Consider the following 25,665-nt stretch of genomic DNA (forward strand, 5'->3'; position numbering starts at 1 on the left):
GATCTGCCTTCCTTCCACTCTTTGCTTTCCTCCAACCAATACTGAACATGTGACATATCTCCATAGTAGGATGCTAGACATAAGCTGGTGGTGGTTTGCTTACTTAATTATGAGGATTTTTTTTTTTCTTTTGACTCTTAGAAGGGTCTGTGCTGTGTCGTGCTGACAGTGAAATTTGGATTCCATCTTAAGTGGAGATGTTTTTCTTTTTCTTGCCATCCTAAGTGGGGTAGGTGTTGAGGAGAAGATTACAAGGGCACCTTGGAGCATGGATTCTGGTTTATTTGATGTGGGTTCAGAGTTTCCCTGGTGGCTCAGCTGGTAAAGAATCCGCCTGCAATACGGGAGACCTGGATTCAATCCCTGGCTTGGGAAGATCCCCTGGAGAAGGGAAAGGGTACCCACTCCAATATTCTGGCCTGAAGAATTCCATGGATTGTATAGTCCGTGGGTTCGCAAAGACTCAGACACGACTGAGCAACTTTCACTTTCAGGTGATAATCAAGCTGAGAAATTTTCAGAAAATCGTCTGCCCATCCTCTGTGCTGCCCAGATAACAGCTCTGCTTCTTCAAACAAGATTGATAATAGATAGATAGATAAAAGTCGTTCAATTGTGTCCGACTCTTTGAGACCCCATGGACTGTACAGTCCATGGAATTCTCCAGGCCAGAATACTGGAATAGGTAGCCTTTCCCTTCTTCAGGGGATCTTCCCAACCCAGGGATCAAACCCAGGTCTCCCTCATTGCAGGCAGATTCTTTACCAGCTGAGCCGCATAGGAAACCCCAAGATTGATAATAATAGATGTAATTCCCCTTAATTGGGAGGTTTTGAGACTTGGGTGTGCCTTAGAATCATCCAGAAGGTGTTTGAAAAGAAAAAAAAAAAAGAGAAAAGGAAAGTTACTTGGGCTCATCTCTAATTTGATAGGGCTCAGACAGGTCCTCGGAGGCTCTGTCTTTACCATGTACACTGCACACCCTCTCCACCACTCAACCAGTGTGAATGAGCTAGAAACTGTAGCTGGAGACATGCTTACTTAACTTGTGCATGAGGTTTATAATGGACTAACTCTGAGACATGATTCCTTAGTCCTTAGGTGGATATTAACGAGCTGTGTCTTAAGGATCATTCTCCCCCAACCAAACAACTACTGAAAAATTCTTCAAGGTTGAAATTTGGTCAGAATTCTTCAAGCAAGAGGGAAGAAGTCTAAAGATTCAAGGAAACTTGAATCTGGTGTGCATTTTCACATACCTATCTCATTTTATATTTATCTTATTTTTTTGATCTGAAGCCCATGGACTCACAGAATATGTAGATAGATTTTGGGGGGGGACTATGAACTTTAAATGGGAAAAGGGTTTTTTGTTGTTGTTGTTGTTTTACTAACCTCTTACTAAAATTCAGTATTTTCTTCAATTTTGAATCCAGATAACAAACTGTTATCTCAGAGGTACTTATGACTTGATCACCAGATGAAATCACAGATATGTTTTTATCACATCACTACTGTTGCACATATCTGAACATATCACTTGGTCTCATCACTAGTCTGAAATCACAGTAGTCTTTAGACCCACTGCTTAGTCTTCTCATTTAATGTGTTATGGAAACACATTTTTTTCTTTTATTTATTTATGTATTAATGTATGGCTGTGCTGCGTCTTTGTTGCTGTGCTGGAACTTTCTCTAGTTGCAGCATTTAGGGGCTATTCTCTAGTTGGGATGCATGGGCTTCTTATTGTGGTGGCTTCTCTTGCTTTGGCGCATGGACACTAGGGCTCATGGGCTTCAGTAGTTGTACCTTCTAGGCTCTGTAGTTCAGGCTCAGTAGTTGCGGCACACAGGCTTTGTTCCCTGATAGCATGTGGGATCACCAGGGAATTCCCACACTTATTTCTGTATCGATTGATTTTAATACATTAAAATGCATTTAATACAATTTAATAAATTGATTATTTTACTTCAATATGATTGGTTTTGTTTATAATCCTAGGTATTTTATGTATTTAAAAATGCAATTCTTTTTCAATTGAGGTTTAGTTGATTTACAGAGTTGTGTTAATTTCCACTGTACAGCAAAGTAATTCAGTTATACATATACATGCATTCTTTTTTAATGTTATTTTCCATTATAATTTACCATGGGATATTGAATATAGGTCTCTGTGCTATGCAATAGGACCTTGTTGTTGATCTATTCTGTGTATAGAAGTTTACATCTGCTAATGCCAACCTCCCACTCCATCCTTCCCCCAATCCATTCCTTCCCCTTTGCAACCAACAGTCTATTCTCTATATCCATGATTCTGTAAAAACACAGTTCTGATTCCACTGCTGGGTATGTATCTGAAGAAAAAAAAAACCAAAACACTAATTTGAAGAGATACATGCATTCCAAGTTCATAGCAGCATTGTTTATAACAGCCAAGACATGAAAGCAACTGAAGTGTCCATCAGCAGATGAATGGATAAAGAAGATGTGGTATTTATATACAGTGGAATACTACTCAGTTATAAAAAGTAATGGAAATTTGCCATTTGGACCAACATGGATGGACTTGGGAGATATTGTGCTTAATGAAATAAGTCAGACAGAGAAAAATAAATAGTGTATGATATCACTTATATGTAGAAAAAATAAACCAGTGAATATAACAAAAAATAAGCATACTCACAGATACAGAGAACAAACTAGTGGTTACGAGTGGGGAGAGGAAAGAAGGGGGTGGCTAGATAGGGGTAAGGGATTCAGAGGTACAGACTACCATGTATAAAGTAAGTAAGCCACAGGATATGTTGTACAGCTTGGGAAATATATCAGATATTTTATAATAAATATAAATGGAGTATAACCTTTCAAAATTGTGAATCACTCCCTATATTATAGCCCTGAAACTTAACTGTAACTTAACTATAAATTTTAAACTATATTTAAAATAAAAATAAAGAAAATCCAGACAAGGGATTTGTAGATTTCCTGGACTGCAGAAGGGATCTGTGGCAAAAAATAAAAAAATACAAAAAGTTTAATACTTGGTGAGATTATCATTATCACAATGACTCCTAGAAGATGGCAAGGTGTAGTTACTATCGTCCTCTTTCAAAGGATAAGGAAGCTTAGGGAAGTCAAGTGACATGCCCAAGATGGCAGGAGTGGGTAACAGAGCCCGAGCTCCTATGGGATGCTCAGGGTTCCCAACTGACCACAGTCATCAGTGTGGGAGGAAACACTGGCCCTTCTCTGTGCAGGAGCCAGCATGTGAGATGGAGCAGTGGGAAAGAAAAAAAAAGCATAGAGGAATTCTTGCATCTGGGGTAGGCTTTGGAATAATCACCAGAACAGCCAGAGGATGAGTAGAAGCAAAGAGCTGGGCCTGTCAGACTGGGGTCCAGTGATTAATTGGTACAGGGAACACAGCCAAGAGCAGAGAAACCACACCAGATCTCCATCCATTTGTCCATGCCCTGGGGTCAGAGATGGAGCAACTGGAATCTTTTATAAAAGAGGAAAGCGTGGAATGTAGCCATTGGGGGAGTTCTGCAAGGAATTCACAGGTGTTTTCTTATTGTGCTTTGCCCTCCCTGTGGACCTCTGGGTGTGCTGTTCGAAATAAAGACAAGGGGTGGGGGTGCAGCCAGGCTGTGCTCTGCGATCTTTCATACACCTCCCCGCCCCCCCAGTCCTGTATTTTTTTTTTCAACAGAGGTTTCTGTTGAAATTTCGGAAGTCATGTTCACATCACAGGGATCTGGGTCACTGGGAAATACGTTGCGCTCTTCAGCAAACGTCATCAGGCACACCCAGAGGGTCTTTGAGTCTTTGCGGGTCAGTCACCAGGGTCACCCCACTCTAGGCCATGAAGCTGACCTCTTCATCCTTCTTTCAGTCACCCCATTGTGGTTATTCTGTAGATTTGGATTTAAGTGAAGCTCAGCAGACTCTTCCCTGTCTTGAGGAAAGAAAGCTCCAGAGGGTGGTTCAGCCCATTTTTTCCAGTTGAAATGCTGGTGAGAGTGTGTTGGTAACTGATACTCAGAAGCACAGCTGTTGTGTGTCCAGAGGTCATTTTTTTCCCCTAACACTTACTCAAATTATGAAATGATGGAAGATTTGCAAAAGGTTTTTAAAAAATAAAACAAGAGTCACTTTTAACTCATCACCCAGTAAAACCAATGTTAATATTTTGGTGCCTTTTCCTCTGGATAGAAAGGTAGACAATTAGACAATTTCTCTACGTCCGTAATGTAGACCATGTACAAGTACAACCATTGGATGGATACTCCTCCATCAAGCAGTGGGTAATCTGTGTTCCTCTCCTTGAAACTGAGTGAACCATTGTAACTGTCTTGATAATAGAATGCACTGGAAGTGACATTGTCTGATTTTTAAGGCCAGGTTATAAAAGGCAATACAATTTTTCCCTGCTCTCTTTCTCTCTGGGGACATTTCCTTTTAGAATCAAGTCACCATTTCGTGAAAACAAAACCCCTGCTGCGTGGAGAGTCCTTGTATGATGTTCTGGCTGATGGGCCAGTGAGGCCTCAGTCAAGAGGCAGCATCAACCTCCAGACACATGGGTGCATGGGACTGTAGATTAGGGCAGCCCCAGACCACCTCCTGAGATTCTAGACCAAGGAGAGCAGAGACGAGCTATTATCAGTCTGCCCTGTCTGAATTCCCGACCCACACAAATTGTGAGCAACAAAAAATGATGACCATTGTTTGATGCCACTGAGTTTTAGGAAATTTGCTATGTAGCCAGAGTAACTGGAATATTGCTCTGATTCTTACAGCAAGACTGGAATAAGAACTCTGGGGCTCTCTAAGTGAAGTTGCTCAGTCGTGTCTGACTCTTTGCGACCCCATGGACTGTAGCCTACCAGCCTCTTCCACCCATGGGATTTTCCAGGCAAGAATACTGGTTTGCCATTTCCTTCTCTAGTGCCACATTTATTCTGGTCCATTCTGATATATCACCAAGCTTGATGTTGCCATGAGATAAATCTTGCATAGGTTTTTCTTGATCCAACTCTATCAGGAGAACTTTTCCCATCAGTCTTTCTATTAAGTTTTTGCATTTTCCTCAGTTTTCCCAGGTCTTTTGTTGGGAATTAAGAGGCTGCCTCAGAGACTGCAAGCCAAATGCTATTTTAAGCCAGATGTTAATTTGGCCTCTTTCAGGAAAGATCTAGCCAGTCCTTCAACAGTTATTGACTAAGGAATTACTCAGACCAATACTGGGCTTTGTCCAAGTGAGTTTATTAAGTGAAAAGATGCTGTATGAAAATTTTCTTAAAAAGAAAAACAAGGAAAGGAAAAAAGACATGCCTCCTGTGCTTGAAGTCGAGACCCTTGGATCCTCTCTGTAATGCTCTTCTCCAGAAAAAGAAACGGAGGTGGGAAGACCAACAAACCAAGAGAAAGATAAAATGGCTTAAATACTAGGTGAAAAAATAGGCCCATGTTGTCTCATGAGAGATTCAGGATGTTTAAGATTTGCAAACCTAGGGTGCCAAGCTAGTCCCTGACCCCAGTGCTTTTGTACCTGTTGTTTGAATTTTTTTTCTCAGATATGAACCTGCCTCATTTCTTTTAGCTCTCTGCCCAAGCATACTTATAAAATGTCCATAAGGTGATGATATAGTTTAGTTTGGTGTGGGGACTGGGGAGAAGACATGAGAACAACTCTCTCCCATTTGTATAAGGAAAATGTATGTGCCCAAATTGGTCCTTTTAGGGGGACATCTATTTTTGTTAAATTGTGTAACTTAAATTTTACACCAAACTACCTCCTGAAACTCGATATGTGGTTTTCTTTTTTCATATTTCCATATTTACAGGCCATAGGGCTAGGAGGAAAAAAGAAAGCACGAATAGAGGAGAAAAATGGATACAAATTAAATATGTGGATACCCAGGTTTGAATTCTAAGAGATTAAATATTGCTGAGTTAGCTCAGAGTCCCAACAAGAACAGATGACACATGCTGAATAAAATCATTTGGTAAGTTTTTATTTACAAAGGGTCTACTTACAGTGGTGTGGGTGGAGGGTGCCACAGGGGATGGTGCAAAAACCAGGGCATATCTGGAGTGAAGTTGTCACTATCATGGCCTAAAAGGGAGGGTGAGGTTGCTGGAACTGGAAAAAAGAGACGGTCGCACAGAACAGCCACCTTGAGAGCACTGTGACTTTCTGTTGAGACACAGTTGAGGAACTCTCAAAGGGGGCCAGAGAAATTAATAGCCAAAGCTCACTCTCCTCCTTCCTTTTCACCTGCTGGAAATTTCCACTGGCTCTACCTCCCTGGACCCAAGAGTTATCAGAGGCTATTGCACAAATCCACATAGGTCAGCTCCTGAGCATATAGCAGAGTAAAGAGAGCAGTGGGTCTGGAGAGCAAAAGAGGTCTCCAGCACACTTGCCACCCTATACATGTAAAAGAAGTTTTCAAATTGAGAAAATGCTTGTTTGAAGTGCTAAGTATTATTGTTGTTATTTAGTTGCTAAGTAATACCAACTCTTTTGCTACCACATGGACTGTAGCCTACCAGGCTCCTCTATCCATGGCATTTCCCAGGCAAGAATACTGGGGTGGGTTGCCATATCCCACTCCAGGGTATCATCCAGATCCAGGGATCTAATTATTGTCTACTGTATTGCAGGCAGATTCTTTACTCTGAGCCACCAGGGAAGCCCACTAAGTATTATTAGTAATGCCTAAAATGTACAAATTCAACTTTAAACCAAATAAAGATTTTCGAAAGACATTTGCAAGAGCCTAAGATTTATCACTCATCTTCTTGGCTAAAATGTAATTGAGTCCTCTGAGTGTGCAGCAATAAATGCCATTCCTATTTATCTTTAGGTGACTGGTCTTCACAGTCAGACTCTTGGGTATTGAGCCTCAATGAGTGATCCTTTTAAAACAAGAGTCTGATAATGCCTCCCCTCTGTCAACCACCCCCTTCTCTATGTCTTGGATTAAGAACTAGAGTCTGTATAATGGCCTACAAGACCCTGGATAATAGACCACTGGCTATTCTCTGAATTTACCACTACTTCCCCTTGCTCACCTCAGTTCAGTTCAGTCGCTCAGTCGTGTCCGACTCTTTGCGACCCCATGAACCGCAGCACGCCAGGCCTCTCTGTCCATCACCAACTCCCGGAGTCTACCCAAACCCATGTCCATCAAGTCGGTGATGCCATCCAACCATCTCATCCTCTGTCGTCCCCTTCTCCTCCTGCCCCCAACCCCACCCAGCATTAGGGTCTTTTCCAATGAGACAACCCTTCACATGAGGTGGCTAAAGTATTGGAGTTTCAGCTTCAACATCAGACCTTCCAATGAACACCCAGGATTGATCTCTTTTAGGATGGATTGATTGGATCTCCTTGCAGTCCAAGGGACTCTCAAGAGTCTTCTCCAACACCATAGTTCAAAAGCATCAATTCTTCGGTGCTCAGCTTTCTTCACCGTCCAACTCTCACATCCATACATGACCACTGGAAAAACCATAGCCTTGACTGGACGGACTTTTGTTGGCAAAGTAATGTCTCTGCTTTTAAATATGCTATCTAGGTTGGCCATAACCTTCCTTCCAAGGAGTAAGCGTCTTTTAATTTCATGGCTGCAGTCACCATCAGCAGTGATTCTGGAGCCCCAAAAAATAAAGTCTTGACACTGTTTCCACTGTTTCCCCATCTATTTCCCATGAAGTGATGGGACCAGATGCCATGATCTTAGTTTTCTGAACGTTGAGCTTTAAGCCGACTTTTTCACTCTCCTCTTTCACCTTCATCAAGAGGCTCTTTAGTTCTTCTTCACTCTCTGCCATAAGGGTGGTGTCATCCGCATATCTGAGGTTATTGATATTTCTCCCGGCAATCTTGATTCCAGCTTGTGTTTCTTCCAGCCCAGCATTTCTCATGATGTACTCTGCATATAAGTTAAATAAGCAGGGTGACAATATACAGCCTTGACGTACTCCTTTCCCTATTCGGAACCAGTCTGTTGTTCCATGTCCAGTTCTAATTGCTGCTTCCTGACCTGCATACAGGTTTCTCAAGAGACAGGTCAGATGGTCTGGTATTCCCATCTCTTTCAGAATTTTCCACAGTTTATTGTGATACACACAGTGAAAGGCTTTGGCATAGTCAATAAAGCAGAAGTAGATGTTTTTCTGGAACTCTTGCTTTTTCGATGATCCAGCGGATATTGGCAATTTGATCTCTGGTTCCTCTGCCTTTTCTAAAACCAGCTTGAACATCTGGAAGTTCACGGTTCGCATATTGCTGAAGCCTGGCTTGAAGAATTTTGAGCATTACTTTACTAGCATGTGAGATGAGTGCAATTGTGCGGTAGTTTGAGCATTCCTTGGCATTGCCTTTCTTTGAGATTGGAACGAAAACTGACCTTTTCCAGTCCTGGGGCCACTGCTGAGTTTTCCAAATTTGCTGGCATATCGAGTGCAGCACCTTCACAGCATCACCTTTGAGGATTTGAAATAGCTCAACTGGAATTCCATCACTTCCACTAGCTTTGTTCGTAGTGATGCTTTCTAAGGCCCACTTGACTTCACACTCCAGGATGTCTCTGTTGACTTCAGGCAAACTGTTTCTGATCTATCAATCATAATCTGCCCCAGGACCTTTGCACTTGTTTCCACTGCTATTTTCCAAATATAAGCATGACTCATTCCTGTACTTTTATATGTTCAAATATCACCTTTAAAGAAGCCTACCTGGCAGTCCTATTTAAAGTAGTTATTATAGCAAAATGTGTTTTCCAGAAAGAGCCATACCAATAGTTCCTGTCCCACATGACCTTCCAGAAACTTGCCACTGCCCATCCTCCAACAGGTGGAGTCTATTTTCCCTCTCCTTGGGTGGGACTTGTGAGGGCTTCCACAAATCGATTGCAGTAGAAGTAATTCTATGAATTTCCAAGGCTAGTTCATAAAAGGTAATATATTTCTTTGGGTGCTCTCTGTTCCTAGACATTTTCCATTGGAACTCAGCTACCATTTTTTAAGAAAAGGGTCTATACACTTACTGTATACCTTTTCCACCATTGTATATTGTGTGTATGTGTGTGTGTTTGAGCCAGATTGTTTCTCCAATTGACTAGTCTCAAGATCAATGAAAACTGCTTCTAGAAGCTCTATTTGAGGAATCTCAATTGCCTGTGATCATAATCTATATGGCAAGGTCCTAAACTGTAAGCTAGAACTTAAAAGCTGTAATGGAATTAAACTTGGGAGGAGAGAGTAGCCTCTTTTTGGCTAATGAGAGGGATTTGAATTACTGCAGCCAAAAGGAAGATTGTGGGCAGTTTTCAAAAATGACCTTAGCAATTTTTCTGGTCCCACATACTCATTCATAACTTTACCACTTCCCATTAAGAGATGAGGTCTATTATCCTTTGTTTGGGTATAATCTGAGAAATGTAGCATCCATATAATAGAAATTATGGAGTTGTTGAAGCATTGAAAAGGAACCAAAATAAAAGGGGATATGTTTATGGATAGGAAGATTCCATGTCATAAAAAGTATTAATTATACGTAAATTAATCTATACATTCAAAAAATTGTAATTACCATTTTAATATGTGGCACTTTTCATAGAACTGGCCAAGCTGGTTCTAAAATTCATACATGGGAGGAAATGACCACAAAAAACTAAGGAAATTATGGATAAGAATAGAGTAAGATTTAGAGGGAAATATTTATATTGGGGTATATTAACATTATAAAGCTATGGCAGTTAAATATTGTGGAATTGGTACATGGATAGTTGGATAGACCAACAAAACAGACTAGAGAATAAAGAGATACATATTCATGTACATATGCTACTTGACTTAGGATAAAGGTAGCCAGACAGAGCAGTGGGGAAATGAAGTACTTTCAGTAAGTGACACTGATACATTTGGTTATCTATAAAGGAAAAATTACATCAGAATTCTCCTCCATTCCAGTTTCAGGTGGATTTTAGACCTAATTGTGTAGGTGAAACTAAAATTTTCAGAATAGGAGGATGCCTGAATGACCTCAGGGATTTCCTGAGACAAGAAATCAAAAGAAGGATTTTCTAAACAATACACAAAAATCACTAACTATGAAGAAAAAAATGGATAAAATTGATTATATTAAAATTCATAACTTCTCATCTAAGGACACCAAAAGCAAGATGCAAAGAAACTTAACCACTAAGAGAAAATATTTGCAGTGCATATAAACCCACAAAGGATTAGCATCCAAAATATATAAATAACTCCTTCCCATCGCTAGTAATTAGCAAAATGCAAATTAAAATGAAATACTGTTCACAGACCACAAATTGGCAAAAAACTTAATCTGTTAATATCAAATATGGGTGAGAATGTGAGGAAAAGAAAAAATTCAGACATGCTAGTGAGATTATAATAAAGTTGAACCACACATTGTAAATAAGCAGCATTTCCATTTCCAGGCACATATACGCAAAGAACAATATCTAGGAATATTTGTAGAGGTGTTGTTTGCTATATGAAAGCATTAGAAACTATCTAAATGTTTATCAGCTGGAAGATGGAAAAACAAAATGTGGTTTGTTCATACAGTGGAATATTTTATAGCAGCTAAAATGAGTGAGTTAAATTAGACATGTAAACATGGATAAATTTCTAAAATATGATATTGAGTAAAAAAAAAAAATGATGCACACAAAATGATCCACTTATGGAAAGTTTAAAAAACATACAAAACAATACTGTTGTTTATAATATTGTATGTGTGATAAAAATGTTAAAACAGACTTAGGAATGATAGAAAACAAAATCCATCTGGGGAAGGAGGGAAATAGAAATAGGGGTACTAGGGAGTCGCAAGCATATTTGTGATGTTTCATTTCTTTAAAAGGAGAAAGAGGGCTATTTCAAATTAAGCTTTCGTTAAGTTTTGCTGTGGGTAAGTGGGCGCCCAATACATCATTCTCCATGCTTTTCTGTTGACATATATTTTTTTAAAGCTTAATAAGAATCAGAAGCCTCAGTGTGTCCATATGGTTTATCGCCTTATTTGTGGATCTAGCTATGCGTTTGTTACACAACTTTTGCTGATAGTGTTCTAAAGGTATGCATGAAATTCTTTTCTTACTATTCTCCAAAGTCACATCTACACATCATCAGCAAACCTCTTCATTTTTAAGTAAAATGAGCAATTAGGTTATTCTCCCCTTCTAGGGAGAGGGTTTTCTTCTAAATTTATCATCAGAAAATCCACTTCCAAGGAGTCCATTCTGCAGAAGAAAGATGTCAACAGATTATCCTCCAAATTGCCTGAAAGCCAAAAAGAAAAGAAATACTTAGTATGCCTACAGTGGTTAGTAAGGCCAAGTTAAAAGCTTTCAATTTTCCAGCATGAGGAGGGAGATTGAATCATCAAAGGAGATGATCAAGACTTGAATTAGGACTATAGACATTCTTGGTCATTGAAAAGTATCTAAGAGGTCATTTTATAGTATTTCTATGTCGGTTTCACCGTCTGCATTCACCTCATTGTTCTAGGAGCAAGAGTGATTCAGGACTGGGCTTGATTAGCTGGAAGTAACAGTTGGAATTAGCTGGACTTCTAGTTGTATTAGCTAGAAATAAAGTTTCATATTATTTATTCATTTTTAGATGAAAATCATAGATGTACTCTTTGATTATATTCCCTAAAAGTAGACCCTAAGAAAAGGATTTAGATGAAGTTATTTTATTGGGGACAGCACAGTGAGGAAGTGGGGGTGAGACCAAGAAGGAGGAGAAGGTCATCAGAGGTGGGTTAATGAGTGGGTTGATGCCCTGGGCAACTGGTGCTACATTTTGCTGGAGACTCTGAGGGTCTGTATAGAAAACCCTTAAAATTGGCTTGGCAAATCATAAGGAAGCAGGAGTACTTTTTCATCAACTATTTAAGGATTATTCCTTGGGAAAATTAACTCCTTGTACCTTGGCCTGCCACTCCTGTAAGCTTGTCAAGCAGACTCTTATAGGCCACAGAAAGCCCCAGGCTGAGTTCAGAAGCCAGCGGCATGCAGGGGAACTTAAGAAAATTTCAAATGACATCTACCCTGACAGGGCCAAGGGGATCTGCTGACAGCATGTGACAAAGATATCTATCACAGAGCCAGTATTTGTGTTTTCCAAGACATAGGATGAGTATCACCAGTGGTTTAGGAGACAACTTTAGATGGGTTTGGGTCATGGCATTAAATAATATTTATCAAGTGATGAGGGAGTTCTTGCCTTTTCACTTTTGGTTCAACTTTTCTTATTATTCCAAGGAGAATGTCTCATTTTGGTGCTGTTATGGACTGACTTGGGCTTCCCTGGTAGCTCAGCTGGTAAAGAATCCACCTGCAGTGCAGGAGATCCCGATTCAATTCCTGAGTTGGGAAGATCCCCTGGAGAAAGAATAGGCTACCCACTCCAGTATTCTTGGGCTTCCCTGGTGGCTCAGATGGTAAAGATTTTGCCTGCAATGCGGGAGACCTGGGTTCAATCCCTGGGTTGGGAAGCCTTATCTGGAGGAGGTCACAGCAACCCGCTTCAGTATTCTTGCCTAGAGAATCCCTATGGACAGAGGAGCCTGGTGGACTACAACCATGGGGTTGCAAAGAGTTGGACACAACTGAGCAACTAAGCACAGCACATTTGGACTGAATTGGGTCCCTCCCAAGATTCATAGTTTGAAGTCCTAACCCCCAATAATCTCAGCATGTGACTAAATTTGGAAATAGGGTCATTAAAGACATAAGTTAAATGAGATCCTTAGGGTGGGCCCTCATTCAATATGACTTGCACACACACAGGTACAGAGGGGAGACCATGTAAAGGCACAAGGGGATGGCCATGTAGAAGCCAAGATAGGTGTCAGAAGAAATCAACCTGCCAACACTTTGACCTTGGACCCCCAGCCTCCAGAATTGTGAAAAATTAATTTCTGTTGTTTAATCCCTCCAGGCTTTGATACTTTGTTATGGCAACCCAGCAAAGTAATGCAGTCATGATGGCTTTAATCCATCTGCAGCGGTTGCTAGCTTCGGGTTGAGGAGCGTCAGCCTCCGGCTCAGAACGTTTACTAATGACTGCAGTTGGATAAAATGTGCTGGCGTTGTCCTGTTTTCATTGATTTATTTTTTACAACTACCCTCAATCTGTGACAAGTGGTACTATTTATCAGCAACAACGTAAAGTTTCCTTTTTAAATGCATGTATTCAATCTTCAAAGCCAATGTAAAGAAAAACATGAAGCAAACAATAGAACCATAACTGCTGCTGCTGCTGCTGCTAAATCGCTTCAGTCATGTCCAACTCTGTGCAACCTCATAGATGGCAGCCCACCAGGCTCCCCTGTCCCTGGGATTCTCCAGACAAGAACACTGGGTTGCCATTTCCTTCTCCAATGCATGAAAGTGAAAAGTGAAAGTGAAGTCACTCAGTCGTGTCTGACGCTTAGTGACCCCCTGGACTGCAGCCCACCAGGCCCCTCTGTCCATGGGATTTTCCAGGCAAGAGTACTGGAGTGGGGTGCCATTGCCTTCTCCAATAGAACCATAAAGATAGTATGAAATGGCTCAAGTCTGGGAAATTCTGTGAGCTCTGGAGCAGCATGTTCTGATGGATGGAAAGAGTGTGACCTTGGGTAGATCACCTAACCCCTCTGAGCTTTGGTTCCCCTGATACTGACCTCTTAAAGTAGCTGAGAAATTCAAACAAAATGTTTGTCAAGCACTCTGCCTAGAAGTAATAAAAAAATCAATAAACGCTGGTTCTCTCCCCTTGAAATATGTATAAGAAAATAGAGATCTTTTAATAGGCCTTTGGAAAGCTATTAATTAGTTATTAGAACACAGCCAATCAGATGTTAATCAAATCTAGTATAGCTTTCTTTAGAAAATTCCCTTTTCTATAATTTTGTCCCATCCTAAGAAACTGGGTCCTTTTCATATGTTTGGAACTGTTCAGCCCTTCTTTTCTGGACTTTGGGAAGATCATGTGAGGTAGCAGGTTTGGAAGTGCATTAGGAAGTCTTCACACAGATGGAGTGATAGTGGGGTTTCCACTTACCTCCCACTGTGGCTGTGTGAATTGATTTGTGCATCTTGGTTGCATTCATTGAAATGAACTACAGTGCTTTAAAACTACTTTTTTCCTATGGCCTTTTCTCTTAATATACAAAATGTTCACAAGTTTCTTATCCAAATACTAGAGCATTGGGGGCCTCACAAGGGCCACCAGTTTTCAGTAGAGAAAAATCCATCATCTCAGAATTCCTGAGCCTTTATGAGAGGAGGCAGTGAGTCAGTGTTCTTAAAACAGTGCAGGTGCCAGTTCTGAGTACAATGTCATGTATCTTTCATGGGGGAAAAAGAGCAACATGGAAATCCCCAAAGTATGAGCTATTACGGGGTTTCTTTCTTGTTGTTAAGATATTTTAAGCTTTTTTTTATAAAAATAGGTTTGGCATTGTGTCCTGAAAAGCCCTTACCTGTACGCAGACTCTTCAGGAATGTTGTCTCCCGTCACTTCCAAGAGATGCCTTCCTTTCATGAATATGCCATGTCTAGTGAATACGGGGAAGGGTGGCCCTGGGAAAAAGCTAAGGGGTGGATGCCAAGGTGAGAAAAGAATATAAATAATACAGTCCTGTCTGGCCCTAGCTTATTCTTGAAATTAATCAAGTCCTGCCAAATGGTAGATTCCTGAGCAAAAGAAACAAACAGTTAGAAATCTCTACCCTCTTGTAACACATTCTAGTTCAGGATTTTAATCTCTTCTCATGCCACAAATTCTATGGTGGTTTGGTAAAGTCTAGCGATCCTTTCTCAGAATACTGTTTTCAAATGTAGAAAATAAAAATACACAGAATTCAGAGAAAAGCAATTATATTGAAAGTCAGTAACTTGAACTGTACTTGACCCCTATTACTGCACATTCTGTTAGCTGTAGGCTACTTTAAATAACACACTGCAATAATTATCTCAACCATCACATGTATTTGAAGTTACCTGGTCTTTATTCCTAGACTGCATGCCTGTCCTCATTACAGAAGGCCATGCAACCTTATAGAGTTAAGAATTCTTGTGTGAACTGTGTACTCTTAGACAAGCAATAGAACTGCGTACTCTTTTAACAAGCAATAGAAACAACTCAGTCTTTCTACATATTGATTAACACTGTAAGTGAGAAATACCAGAATGCAAGAAGATGTCTGAGTCACCAGAGTAAGAAAACATGGTTTCACTGATGGCTCAATGACAGCCAAGCATAGAGTTGTTCTATAATCAGCCATTTTGTGAGCATCTATATCCAGGGAGACTCTATCACATGCCACCTAGCTACAAGCCCATTGACGGCCATAATTTCTAAACAGTGGGCATAAATGCTATTTTAAGATACTGTCAAGAACTGTAATGTCATGGGAAGCATACCTGCAATTTCTTGCTGCTAACAAGTCACAGACACTGCTACACATTCAGTTTGCTGTCTGTACTCATAATTGAAAGAAATGTTAAATTTCAGTTAGAGGGCAGTGAAAGTAAGGATATGATTATTTTGTTGTCCAAGGACCTCCTAGACTCCCAGTTTGACTCTAGGAAATATCCCTTGTGGGAAGGCAGGTAATAAGTAAATAATAACGTGCCAACTGATGATAAATATTGTAGAGGAAAATAGCTCAAAGTAAGGGAGAAAGAGAGAGCCAAGCGTGTGGAGGAGGATGAGCCACTCTTACTTTAGGATTGACATTCTAGGATGACATTTGAACAGTGATCTGGAAGGATAATGGAAGTGAGCCCTGTGACCATGTGTAGAAAGAATGTTCTAGGTAGAGTAAGCCCCAAATGTGATCCCACCTCTTAGGATATTGTTGATTGTATTAGTGAAAGTTCAATCAGAAAAGCAGAACCGCTATGGATACTTTGAAATAAGGGCTTTATTATAGGAATTAGACTTTTCACACTTGTGGGAGCAGCTGGATAAGTAACAGTCTGGCAAGGAGTATTGCCTGTCAGGAGACAGTCCACTAACCAGCCTGATGTAGGGAATGATGTTGGAGGTGACAAGGGGATCTGAGCTAGGAGCCAGGTGTGTGTCCAAATGCTGGGATGGGACTACAGAGAAGAGCTAGCAAAGAAGTCCACAGGAGGCTATAGCCCATGCATATCCCCTACCTCTGAGTGTCCACAAACGAGCATGTAGGGTTGGACCTGGGGTGGCTGTCAGTTAGTAGCCAAGAAAAGCTAGGTGTATGGCAGAGGAGAGTGAGAAACACCTGGAATCTTCTAGACTCATCTGTATTTGTCCTTCTCCATATTTGACTGGAAAGACCTCCAAAGAGTCGTGGCCACTTTTGTTCTTCTGCCTTCCAGATCTTGCTCAAATTCCTCTCTGGCCAACCCTGACCGAGAATCATTCAGGGAAGAGGATTCTGTGAAAATTAGTTCCAGCTTAATCAAGTTGCCAAGATGTAGGCTCCCAGGTCTGTCAGTGTCAGAGCCGTAGCTTGTAATGGCAAGGTGGGAAGCCACCGGATGGTTTTGCGCAGAGACATGTGTGCTCAAAGTTATAAAAATCTTTCTGTTTGACACACTGCTAAGAACACTATTTACTATGTGTTTTGCATTCATTTGAGAAATGCAGAAGGTTTTTCTTGTTTCTTTTTTTATTTTAACGAGGGTAACCCCACTCTGAAGCGACTGTGTCTGCACAAAACTCTGACATTTTGAATTTTCCTATAGCTTAGAGGAGCAGAGAGGTTGTTTTGAAGTAAAAGACCTATAGCTGAAATAAACTTAATCTATTAAAGAAAAAAAAAAAGGCTGATATAGCCACTATGGAAAACAGTGTGGCGGTTCCTCAAAAAATTAAAAATAGAGCTACCATATAGTCCAGCAATTCCAATTCTGGCTGTATATCCAAAAGAAGTGAAATGACTATGCAGAAGAAATACCTGAATACTCATGTTCATTGCAGCATTATTTATAGTAGCTAAGGTATGAAAGTAGCCTAAGTGTCCATCAACAGATCGATGGATAAAGAAAATGTGTATATATCTGTATCTGTGTCCACACAATGGAAAGCTATTTAACCAGTAAAAAGAAAAATGAAAGAAGTTTTGCCATTTGCCACCACATAGATAGACCTTGAGGGCATTCTGCTAAGTGAAATAAATCAGAGAAAGATAAATACTATATGATCTCACTTTAGGAATTTTTAAAAATAAAAATTAAAATATATTTAGTACCTTCTGTGTACCCAGTACTAGGACACTATTCTAGGCATGTTGTATTTATCTCGAACAAAGTAGACAAAAATCGTTGCCCTTATGAAGCTAATACTTGAGTGGGTGAGAGAATATCATTTTAAAAAATGTTACACAATATTTCTAAATGCTTTGGAAAAAATAAAGCAGAGTAGAGCAATCAGAAGTCCTGAGGAAGCTTAGGGAGACATAATGCAAAATTAAATAGGTTGGTCAGGTGGTCGGGGCTCCTTGAGACACTGAAATATTAGCAAAGCCTTGGAGGAGACATGAGGTGAGCTGTGTGATTGGGGCAGAGGGAAGAGCTAAGGCACAGGCTCTCAGGCAGGCACCTGCCTAGCATGTTCAAGAAAGAGCGAGGAGTGAACCAGAAAAGAAATTGAGGTCAGAAGGCACAACGTGGTCAGAAGCCTTGAGCCTTGACGCCCCTGTAAGGACAGTAGCTTTTACAACCTGAGTGAAGTAGGGAAGCGCAGCAGAATTTGGAGCAGCAGAATAACAGGACAGTGAATTGTTGACATGTTTTAGGAATTTTCACCCTGTGAATTCACTTTTATATATTATATTTTGGAGCTAAAAGGAAAAAGTAACCTGAGCTCATGATTGTTTCCAAAGCCATATAAGAAGACTTAAATCTCTCTGAAAGGAATAGTAGGAATAGAAGAGGAAAAATAAGACAGAGAGCTAAGTCCACAATATCAATCTTAATGCCTTCATTGTACTCAGGAAATGAAGACCGAACTGAACTGAGGGCACGCCTCAGATTCCTGGAAAGTATTTCAAATGGGCTGAAGCATTCTTATTGCAAGATCCTTTGGGGTTTGGAGTTAGCCCAGTCTTGGTTTTTGTGAGCCCAGAAATACTAGCTGGGACTTCCCAAAGTATACTTGATGTTGATGAATGATAAAAAAGGTCTGTCTGTTCTGTTCCTATGAGTAAAAGGAAAATCCCCTATCTTCAGGTGCTATGATTTGTGGATTGGTGGTAGTTTGTCATAAAGGAGAAGCTCACAGAAGAAAAAGATACCAGCTCTTGTGATAACCAGTTTAGATGGATCTAACACAAGAGTCAGCCTACAGTTCTTATTCTACCAAATCTATAGTGCTTGAGCCCAACCATTAAATTGCAGTGGTTGCTTCTCAAGTTGGTCACAACACTAGATTCTTCATGATGAAAGCAACTCAAAGAATGACCTGAAAAAAGAAAAAAGAAAAAAAAAAAAAAAAAAGCCTCCCCAGAAAGTCACTTTCCAGCCCTCCACACTACCATTCTCAATTCAGGGCTAAAAAAATTCAACATAAACTTCTTTTATATGCAAGAAGGTGAAACCTACCATTGAATGCAGGTAAAAAGTAGAGTCAAAGTACCATTTGGGAACACAGTTGAAGAGAGATTGCCCAATACTTGGAATCCACTTTGAGTCTGAGTCTCATCATATATACAGAAATCATATGCAGTCCATGCCCTGAGGCCCTGTGATGAAATCCCCTGTGGAGTAAACAAAAAATGAATAAGCATCAAGACCCAACAGGACTGACTCAACTGGAATCAGGGGAGGACTGATAAACACAGCAAAAATCATAATACAGGTCACAAAATCCTACCTAAGGCTGCCAATTTCCAAAAGTATCACCAGAGCACATCAGCATGTTGAAAGACAAGGATGAGAGACTCAAACAATAAGACCTTATTTTAAAGGCATGGCCACCTTCCGCAGCTCACCTATAGAGGTGCTGCTGATGGTGAGGAAAACCAAGGTCTTCTACAGGGAAAGTGAGAAGTCAAAAACGTTGCCACGGTAATTTGAAATAACATTCAGTATCTTTCCAAATTTTTAAATAAATATGAAAATAGGCCCTGATTAGCTAAAGATTTACAAACCCAGGCCAAATTCCAACAGTCTCAGCTCCTTCCAGCCAGCTCCAGGAAGCTGATGTACCAGATTTTGGGAAAGGAGCCTAAGGAGCTGGAATCACCTGGTTTGGGGGTTACTTGGGGCATGGAGTTCACTTGACCTGGTTCTTTAAGAGTCATAGGCTCATGACTGGCATTTATTTACCTGGGCCTTATTGTTGGATAATAAATTGCCTATTATATTCCTTTCCCAGGAAAGGCAAACTTTATTTTCCTCATTAATTCTTGAAGTGAGAGTTGCTGCCTTACTGATTTGGTCTGAGAGACTGATAGAAACACCATCTGGACAAACAATAAGCTTTGTTCTGCTGGGAGAACTCCTCCAGGAAACTCTCCAGACCTCATTGAGGATGTGAGAACCAAGGCTCTGGAATTCAGCTGTGGGGCAACAAACCCAGGGCCCTGAACATGAAGAATGTCCCAAAGGATGTCCCACCTTCTGTACTCACACTGGTGGGACCAGGGGAGGCTCTCACTGGCCAGGACGCTTCCTTATACACAAGGAGGAACCCCTGCCACCTCCAGCAGACACAGTGACAGGATCTCTTCTCTTGAACTTGTTGGTCATTTTGTTGAAATCTCCTTAGAACTTCAGTTGAGTTGGAGAAAATGTCCCCAGGAAAAAAAAAAAAAAAAAAACATGCAGATTGGAATTCCATGAACAGAAGTTGCTGATTTGGATTTGAGGCCCATGCCAAACACACACACCTTCATAAAGCAACAACATCAACCCAGCTATAAGCAAAAACACAAACACGTAAGAGAAGAGAACTCTTCCAGGTAGAAGTTGAATGTACCTCTATGCTGACCCACAGCCTCTTCCCCTGATGGGTGATGAGCATGGCTCCACTTAGAGGGCCTTCAGGTGATTCTCAAGTCATGGTAAAGGGATTGCACAGCACCCTCAGTGCAATTTTCTTAAGCTTCACTTGTGAAAAAGAGCAACCTTGACTATAAGCAGAGTAAAATAAGATAGAGGCACACCCCCTGGCCTTGTTTTATGAACTCTCAGCTTTTTTCTGTATATATTTTTGTTGATTTGGATTTTAGCACTTGACCCGAAGATAAGAGCTCCTCTAGCCTAGTGTTGTCAGCCTGCTTTTTCCAAAGAAATTGTTCATTTTATTAAAAATCTTGTTTCAAGACTATCATACTAAGTGAAGTGAGTCAGACAAAGACAAATATGGTATCACTTATATGTGGAATCTAAAAAATGATACAAATGAATTTATTTGTATAAATAAATTTGAAAAATAGAATCTATTTACAAAATAGAAATAGACTCACAGATATAGAAAACAAACGTGGTTACCAAAGGGGAAGGAGGGAAGAGAGATAAATTAGTAATGTGGGATTAACAGATACACACTACATGTATATAACAGATAAATAACAAAGACATACTATATAGCACAGGGAACTGTACTCTCAGTATCTTGTAGTAACCTCTAATGGAAAAACATCTGAAAAAGAGTATATATCCATGTATCTACTGTAAACATGTTATATGTATAACTGAATCGATTCACTTTACTCTACACCTAAAACTAACACAGCATTGGTACATCAACTATATGTCAATAAAAACATAAAAATAAAAGTTACTTGGTTTAAAAAAAAAAAATCTTTAAAATCAAGCAGAGGAAGAGTGTGAGGAGGAGGAGGGATCATCCTGATCACTTCTAAATCACAATAAATATAATTTATTCTGTCAGCATGTGATTCATAGGACTTAGCATGCACACGTAAGGCATCTAATCCACCTCTCTCATTTTACATACGAGGAGATTAAGGGCCAACTTATCTACAGTCATGCATGTTTCTGAATGTAAATAAGTTAAAATTTATTCCCAGCTACTGATTCCTTATTATTTAATTTCTTGCTCATTGTTTCCATGGGAATTCATGAGCATCTCAAAATTTGTAATTAAGAAAAAAAAAAAACTTGACATGTTACAGTGAAAAAGAAAAAAATTCAGTTGAACCAGCCACTTCTTACGGGTCCTGGCCTGAGAAAGCTGTTGCACCAAACCCTGGTTAACAACCCCATCCTTGGTAACAAGATGGCCCACAGGGTCATAGTTGCAAGGACCAAGATGATAACCTCAGTTCCACTTTCTCTCTTTACTTGGAAAAGAAAACAGCAGGATCAGCTATGCCACTGTCTTACTGAGTTATCAGTTTTACCTACAAAGATTCCTTGATTTTACAGAAATTGAACTTCATAATTTCAGCTCCCCAGAATATGCAATGGTGGTGTTCCAATCTTATGGAACCAGTAGGTCTTTGGTTATCTAAATATGTGGTTCCCATTTTCCCTGTGATCAGATTATTGGGAAATTCAGCACAATAACATGAAAACATCGTTCACATACAGCATGGCTATTACTATAGCAGTTTGTCATTATTGTTTGCAGCTGTACATATCTTCCCTCATGTTATCTGAATTAATAATTTTAGTATCTTTCTTTTTAAGAAATCTTTTCAACTTCCTAGTCATATTCACTAAACAGTTTTTACATGATAGAAGCTCTACTTCTATCCCATGTGTATTCAGGGATCTTTATTGGAAATGAATTATAAGTTCTATTTTATATAGTAGAACTTACCTATCTATATACTTATGAAATATATATATATGTGTGTGTGTGTGTGAAATATATTTATTTCAAAATAGTTGATCTACCTCAGGGTTTCTCAACCACAGTACTGTTGACATTTGGGGCTGGACAGTTCTTTGTTGAGGGGCTAGCCCATGGATACCAAAGGACAGTGCATTCCTAAGAAGGTGCAGTACCATTAGGAAATAAGTTCTTTAGAAACTTTTACACTGAAAGACTGTGATTTCTCTACTTCCTGTACTTTATAGGAAAATCAACTGAAAAAATTATATATGTGTCTGTACATGTGTAAAACACAAAATTTGTCTATATATTCATTTTTTTCCCTAAAGCAGCTAGTTTTCCTGGAGGACTAAGGGTATGACTGGCCAACCTGTTGCAAAATCCAATATAACCTGGTAGACATTGCACAGATAACCATCAGGGATCAGGTTCTGCACGGAAGGAGAAGGGCTGTTTCAGTTGTAGCTGTATGTGACAGGTGGACAGATTGCAGTAGTGGGCGCAGGAGTCTTCTGCATGGGGTTCATTTCAGAACACAACCAGCGTTGGATACTCCTAATCCACAAGGTGAAGTGTCTGTGGTGCCAAGTTACGAGTTCTGCAGGAGCAAGAATTAGTGCAGGAGGATTCTTGCCCCACGCTGTTATGAACCACCTGTTTGGCTGTGTGTGGTGTGGGGAGGTGTCAGGTGAGCTTTTGGCTTTTTCCCCCTCCCCACCCCACTCCTGAGTAACTAAATTTGTTCTCTAAGTCTGTGAGTCTGTTTCTGTTTTCTGCAGTCTCCTTGAATCCACCACACATAGGTTCAGCCTCTAGCTCTACCACATGCTAGCTCTTTCTCCTTAAACAAACTGTTTAACCTCAGTTCCCTTGTTAGGAATAAAGCACATATAATAATATTTACTCCTTTAGATTGCTGTGAGGATTAAATCAGTTAAGCATATGAAGTGATGAGCACAGTGTCAGGAAGATAGTAACTATTCAATAAACTTTAGCTCTTTCCTTCCCTATCTACCAAGAGATGATTTCCCCCAGTGTTACAAAGGTCAGTAACCTGCACATTGAAAACCATGTCCCTAGGATGCAATATTCAAGCATAATAGAAATGCTATCTGCCAAAATGTTAAGTTGAAAGGGAAGTGTCCCCAGATATCAGGCTTCCAGCCATCCCAGTCTCAACCTGAGTCCAAGCCAAAACAGAGGCTAAGAATTGAAAGGTTTATCTTCCAAAGCTGACCTTTAAACATTCCAAAGGCCCATGGAAGAAAACAACCATGGAGCCAGGCCATAGCTGTTCCAACTCTGATCTCCAGATGATAATTTCATTGATTAGTGTGTTTATTCCAGTTCCTAAATCTGCTTTGTGTCTCAAAGAGAATGAATACCAAAGATACTCCCTCTACTTGCATTTGAAGCCTGAAAATTTTATTAAGCTGGACTATTTACTAGTAGAATAATAATGGGAATTTTTGTTAGGCAAAGAAATGTGTCCCATCCGCCAGGGCAGTAGTTCTCAATGGGGCTTGATTTTGCCCCACCCACCCAGGGGTTATTGGGCAGTGTCTGGAGACATTTCTCATTGTCACAAGTAGGCACAGGAGGCGATCTTACTGGCATTTAGTGGGTAGAGGCCAGGGATAATGTTACTATCCCACATTGTGCAGAACAGCTCCCCACAGTGGATGATTCAGTGGTCCAAAGTGTCAGTAGTGCTGAGGTCGAGAAAATTCAGGTCTAGAACATCACAGCAATGCAATTTGCTTTAAGAACTCATATAAAACTTACACAGGGACAGCTAATTTGGCATCCCCTCTGGTCATCTAGAGACTGAAGGACCCAATGGACTTCATTATTTTGCCTATCAGGTAAAATCCATTGAAGATTCAGAAGCATGTGGCCAGGGAGTAAGAAGTATCTTCCGGGAAATGATGCTTTTCCCTCAGTATATACGCCAGAAGTGTTGTCTGTTCAATAGTTTTAAGATGGTGTGTAAGATAATAATGAAGATATAAGAGGAAACCACATGAAAATAAACTCACGTTATCTTGAGAAGGTAACCAAGAGTGGCATCCTTTTTACGTGCTTACCAACCACCAACAGCGCCCTGCTCTTCTCCCAAGCATGATTTCCCCGATCCTAGCACCTGAGAGTACTGCTGTTGGCCTAAAGATGTAACTTCTTTTGTCATCTCTACATTCTCCAGCCTGACATTAAATGGCTTTTTATTGGTTATTGATTAAATGGAAAAAACAAAAGAACAAGTGAATCAGTCGCTCAGCCAAACAAGCCGTCGTGCAGTGTATTAATATTATGGCAAAATATACTAGCACTTCATTTTTTTAAGGTGCCTGAAAGCAAAGCATAAAATGAAGATTTGAAATTTTTAAAAAGACTGGCATATTTTGAAGAATATCTTCAAGTGAAAATGTGAGGGTGGGAGGACCATGTAAGGAGTGAATGAGGGACTACCTGGAAGCATGAGAATAAATGCACTCATGATCCACACGACCATTGGGGTGAGTTTCCCAGAAATCATGGTGAACAAAAGAAACCAGAAACAAAAGAAAGCATATGGTATGATTCTATTTGTAAACCAGGGTTTCTCAACCTTGACGATACTGACATTTGACATTTGAAGTCAGTTGTTTCTTTGTTGTTGGGGGCTGTGCTATGCATTGTAGGATGTATAGCAACATCTCTGTGCTTACTAATGCCGGTGGCACCCATTCCCCAGTTTTGATAACCAATAGTGTGTCTGGACATTACCAATTACCCTGGAGGGGAAGGTCACCCTGAGTTGAACATCCTATACAAAGCAATCCACAGTGTTAGAAGAGTGGGGGTAGCAGGGAGTGGCCCAAAGGGCAATTTCTAGGGTGCTAGTAATACTTTTTTATCTTGATACTGACTAATTTTGTTTTTTCATTTTGCTAAAAATTTGAGCCAAGCAATTACGTTTTGCACAGGTCTCCCTGTATATATAAAGTTTGCTTGGAAAATAATTAATAGGGCCATGATCACTGCAGATGGTGATTGCAGCCATGAAACTAAAAGACTCTTACTCCTTGGAAGGAAAGTTATGACCAACCTAGACAGCATATTAAAAAGCAGAGACATTACTTTGTCAGCAAAGGTCCATCTACTCAAGGCTATGGTTTTTCCAGTAGTCGTATATAGATGTGAGAGTTGGACTATAAAGAAAGCTGAGCGCAGAAGAACTGATGCTTTTGAACTGTGGTGTTGGAGAAGACTCTTGAGAGTCCCTTGGGCTGCAAGGAGATCCAACCAGTCCATCCTAAAGGAAATCAATCCTGAATATTCATTGGAAGGACTGATGTTGAAGCTGAAACTCCAATATTTTGGCCACCTGATGCTAAGAGCTGACTCATTTGAAAAGACCTTCATGTTGGGAAAGATTGAAGGCAGGAGGAGAAGGGGACGACAGAGGATGGGATGGTTAGATGGCATCACCGACTCAGTGGACATGAGTTTCGGTAAACTCAGGAGTTGGTGATGGACAAAGAGGCCTGGCATGCTGCGGTTTATGGGGTCGCAAAGAATCGGACACAACTGAGCAACTGAACTGAACTGAGAATAGAAAAGAAATTTCAACCACTGAGAGGGCTGCTTGAAGGGTTCATACAATATTGCAGTATTTTCCAACAATACAGCTTTATTTTCCAATATTTATTGCTATTTCTGAAGTTTAAGGAAGATTTTACAAAATGTCATCTGGATGAGAAGTTTCCTTGTTCATCTTTAGAGGCAGAAAGTTGGTGGAAAAATAAGTGTGTGACCTACAGAGGTCTGGAGCCAGCACATCCTCTG

At 40.2% G+C, this 25,665-nt stretch overlaps 1 protein-coding gene across 2 annotated transcripts in view; it reads left to right on the forward strand.

The window, feature by feature from the left end:
- LRIG1 (leucine rich repeats and immunoglobulin like domains 1) overlaps window positions 1–25,665 on the forward strand; it is a 539,770-nt gene that overhangs the window by 170,207 nt on the left and 343,898 nt on the right. Inside the window, exon 2 of one of the 2 annotated variants that reach the window (XM_081528432.1) lies at window positions 5,850–6,011. The exons of the other annotated variant lie outside the window; for it this stretch is intronic. The gene's annotated coding sequence lies outside the window, so the exon portion shown is untranslated. The remainder of the gene's footprint in view (window positions 1–5,849; window positions 6,012–25,665) is intronic. 2 annotated transcript variants of the gene reach the window in all.

This window comes from Giraffa tippelskirchi, chromosome 9, assembly GCF_054371585.1.
Source record: "Giraffa tippelskirchi isolate mGirTip1 chromosome 9, T2T-mGirTip1v1.2.pri, whole genome shotgun sequence".
In the NCBI taxonomy this organism is placed as follows: domain Eukaryota; kingdom Metazoa; phylum Chordata; class Mammalia; order Artiodactyla; family Giraffidae; genus Giraffa; species Giraffa tippelskirchi.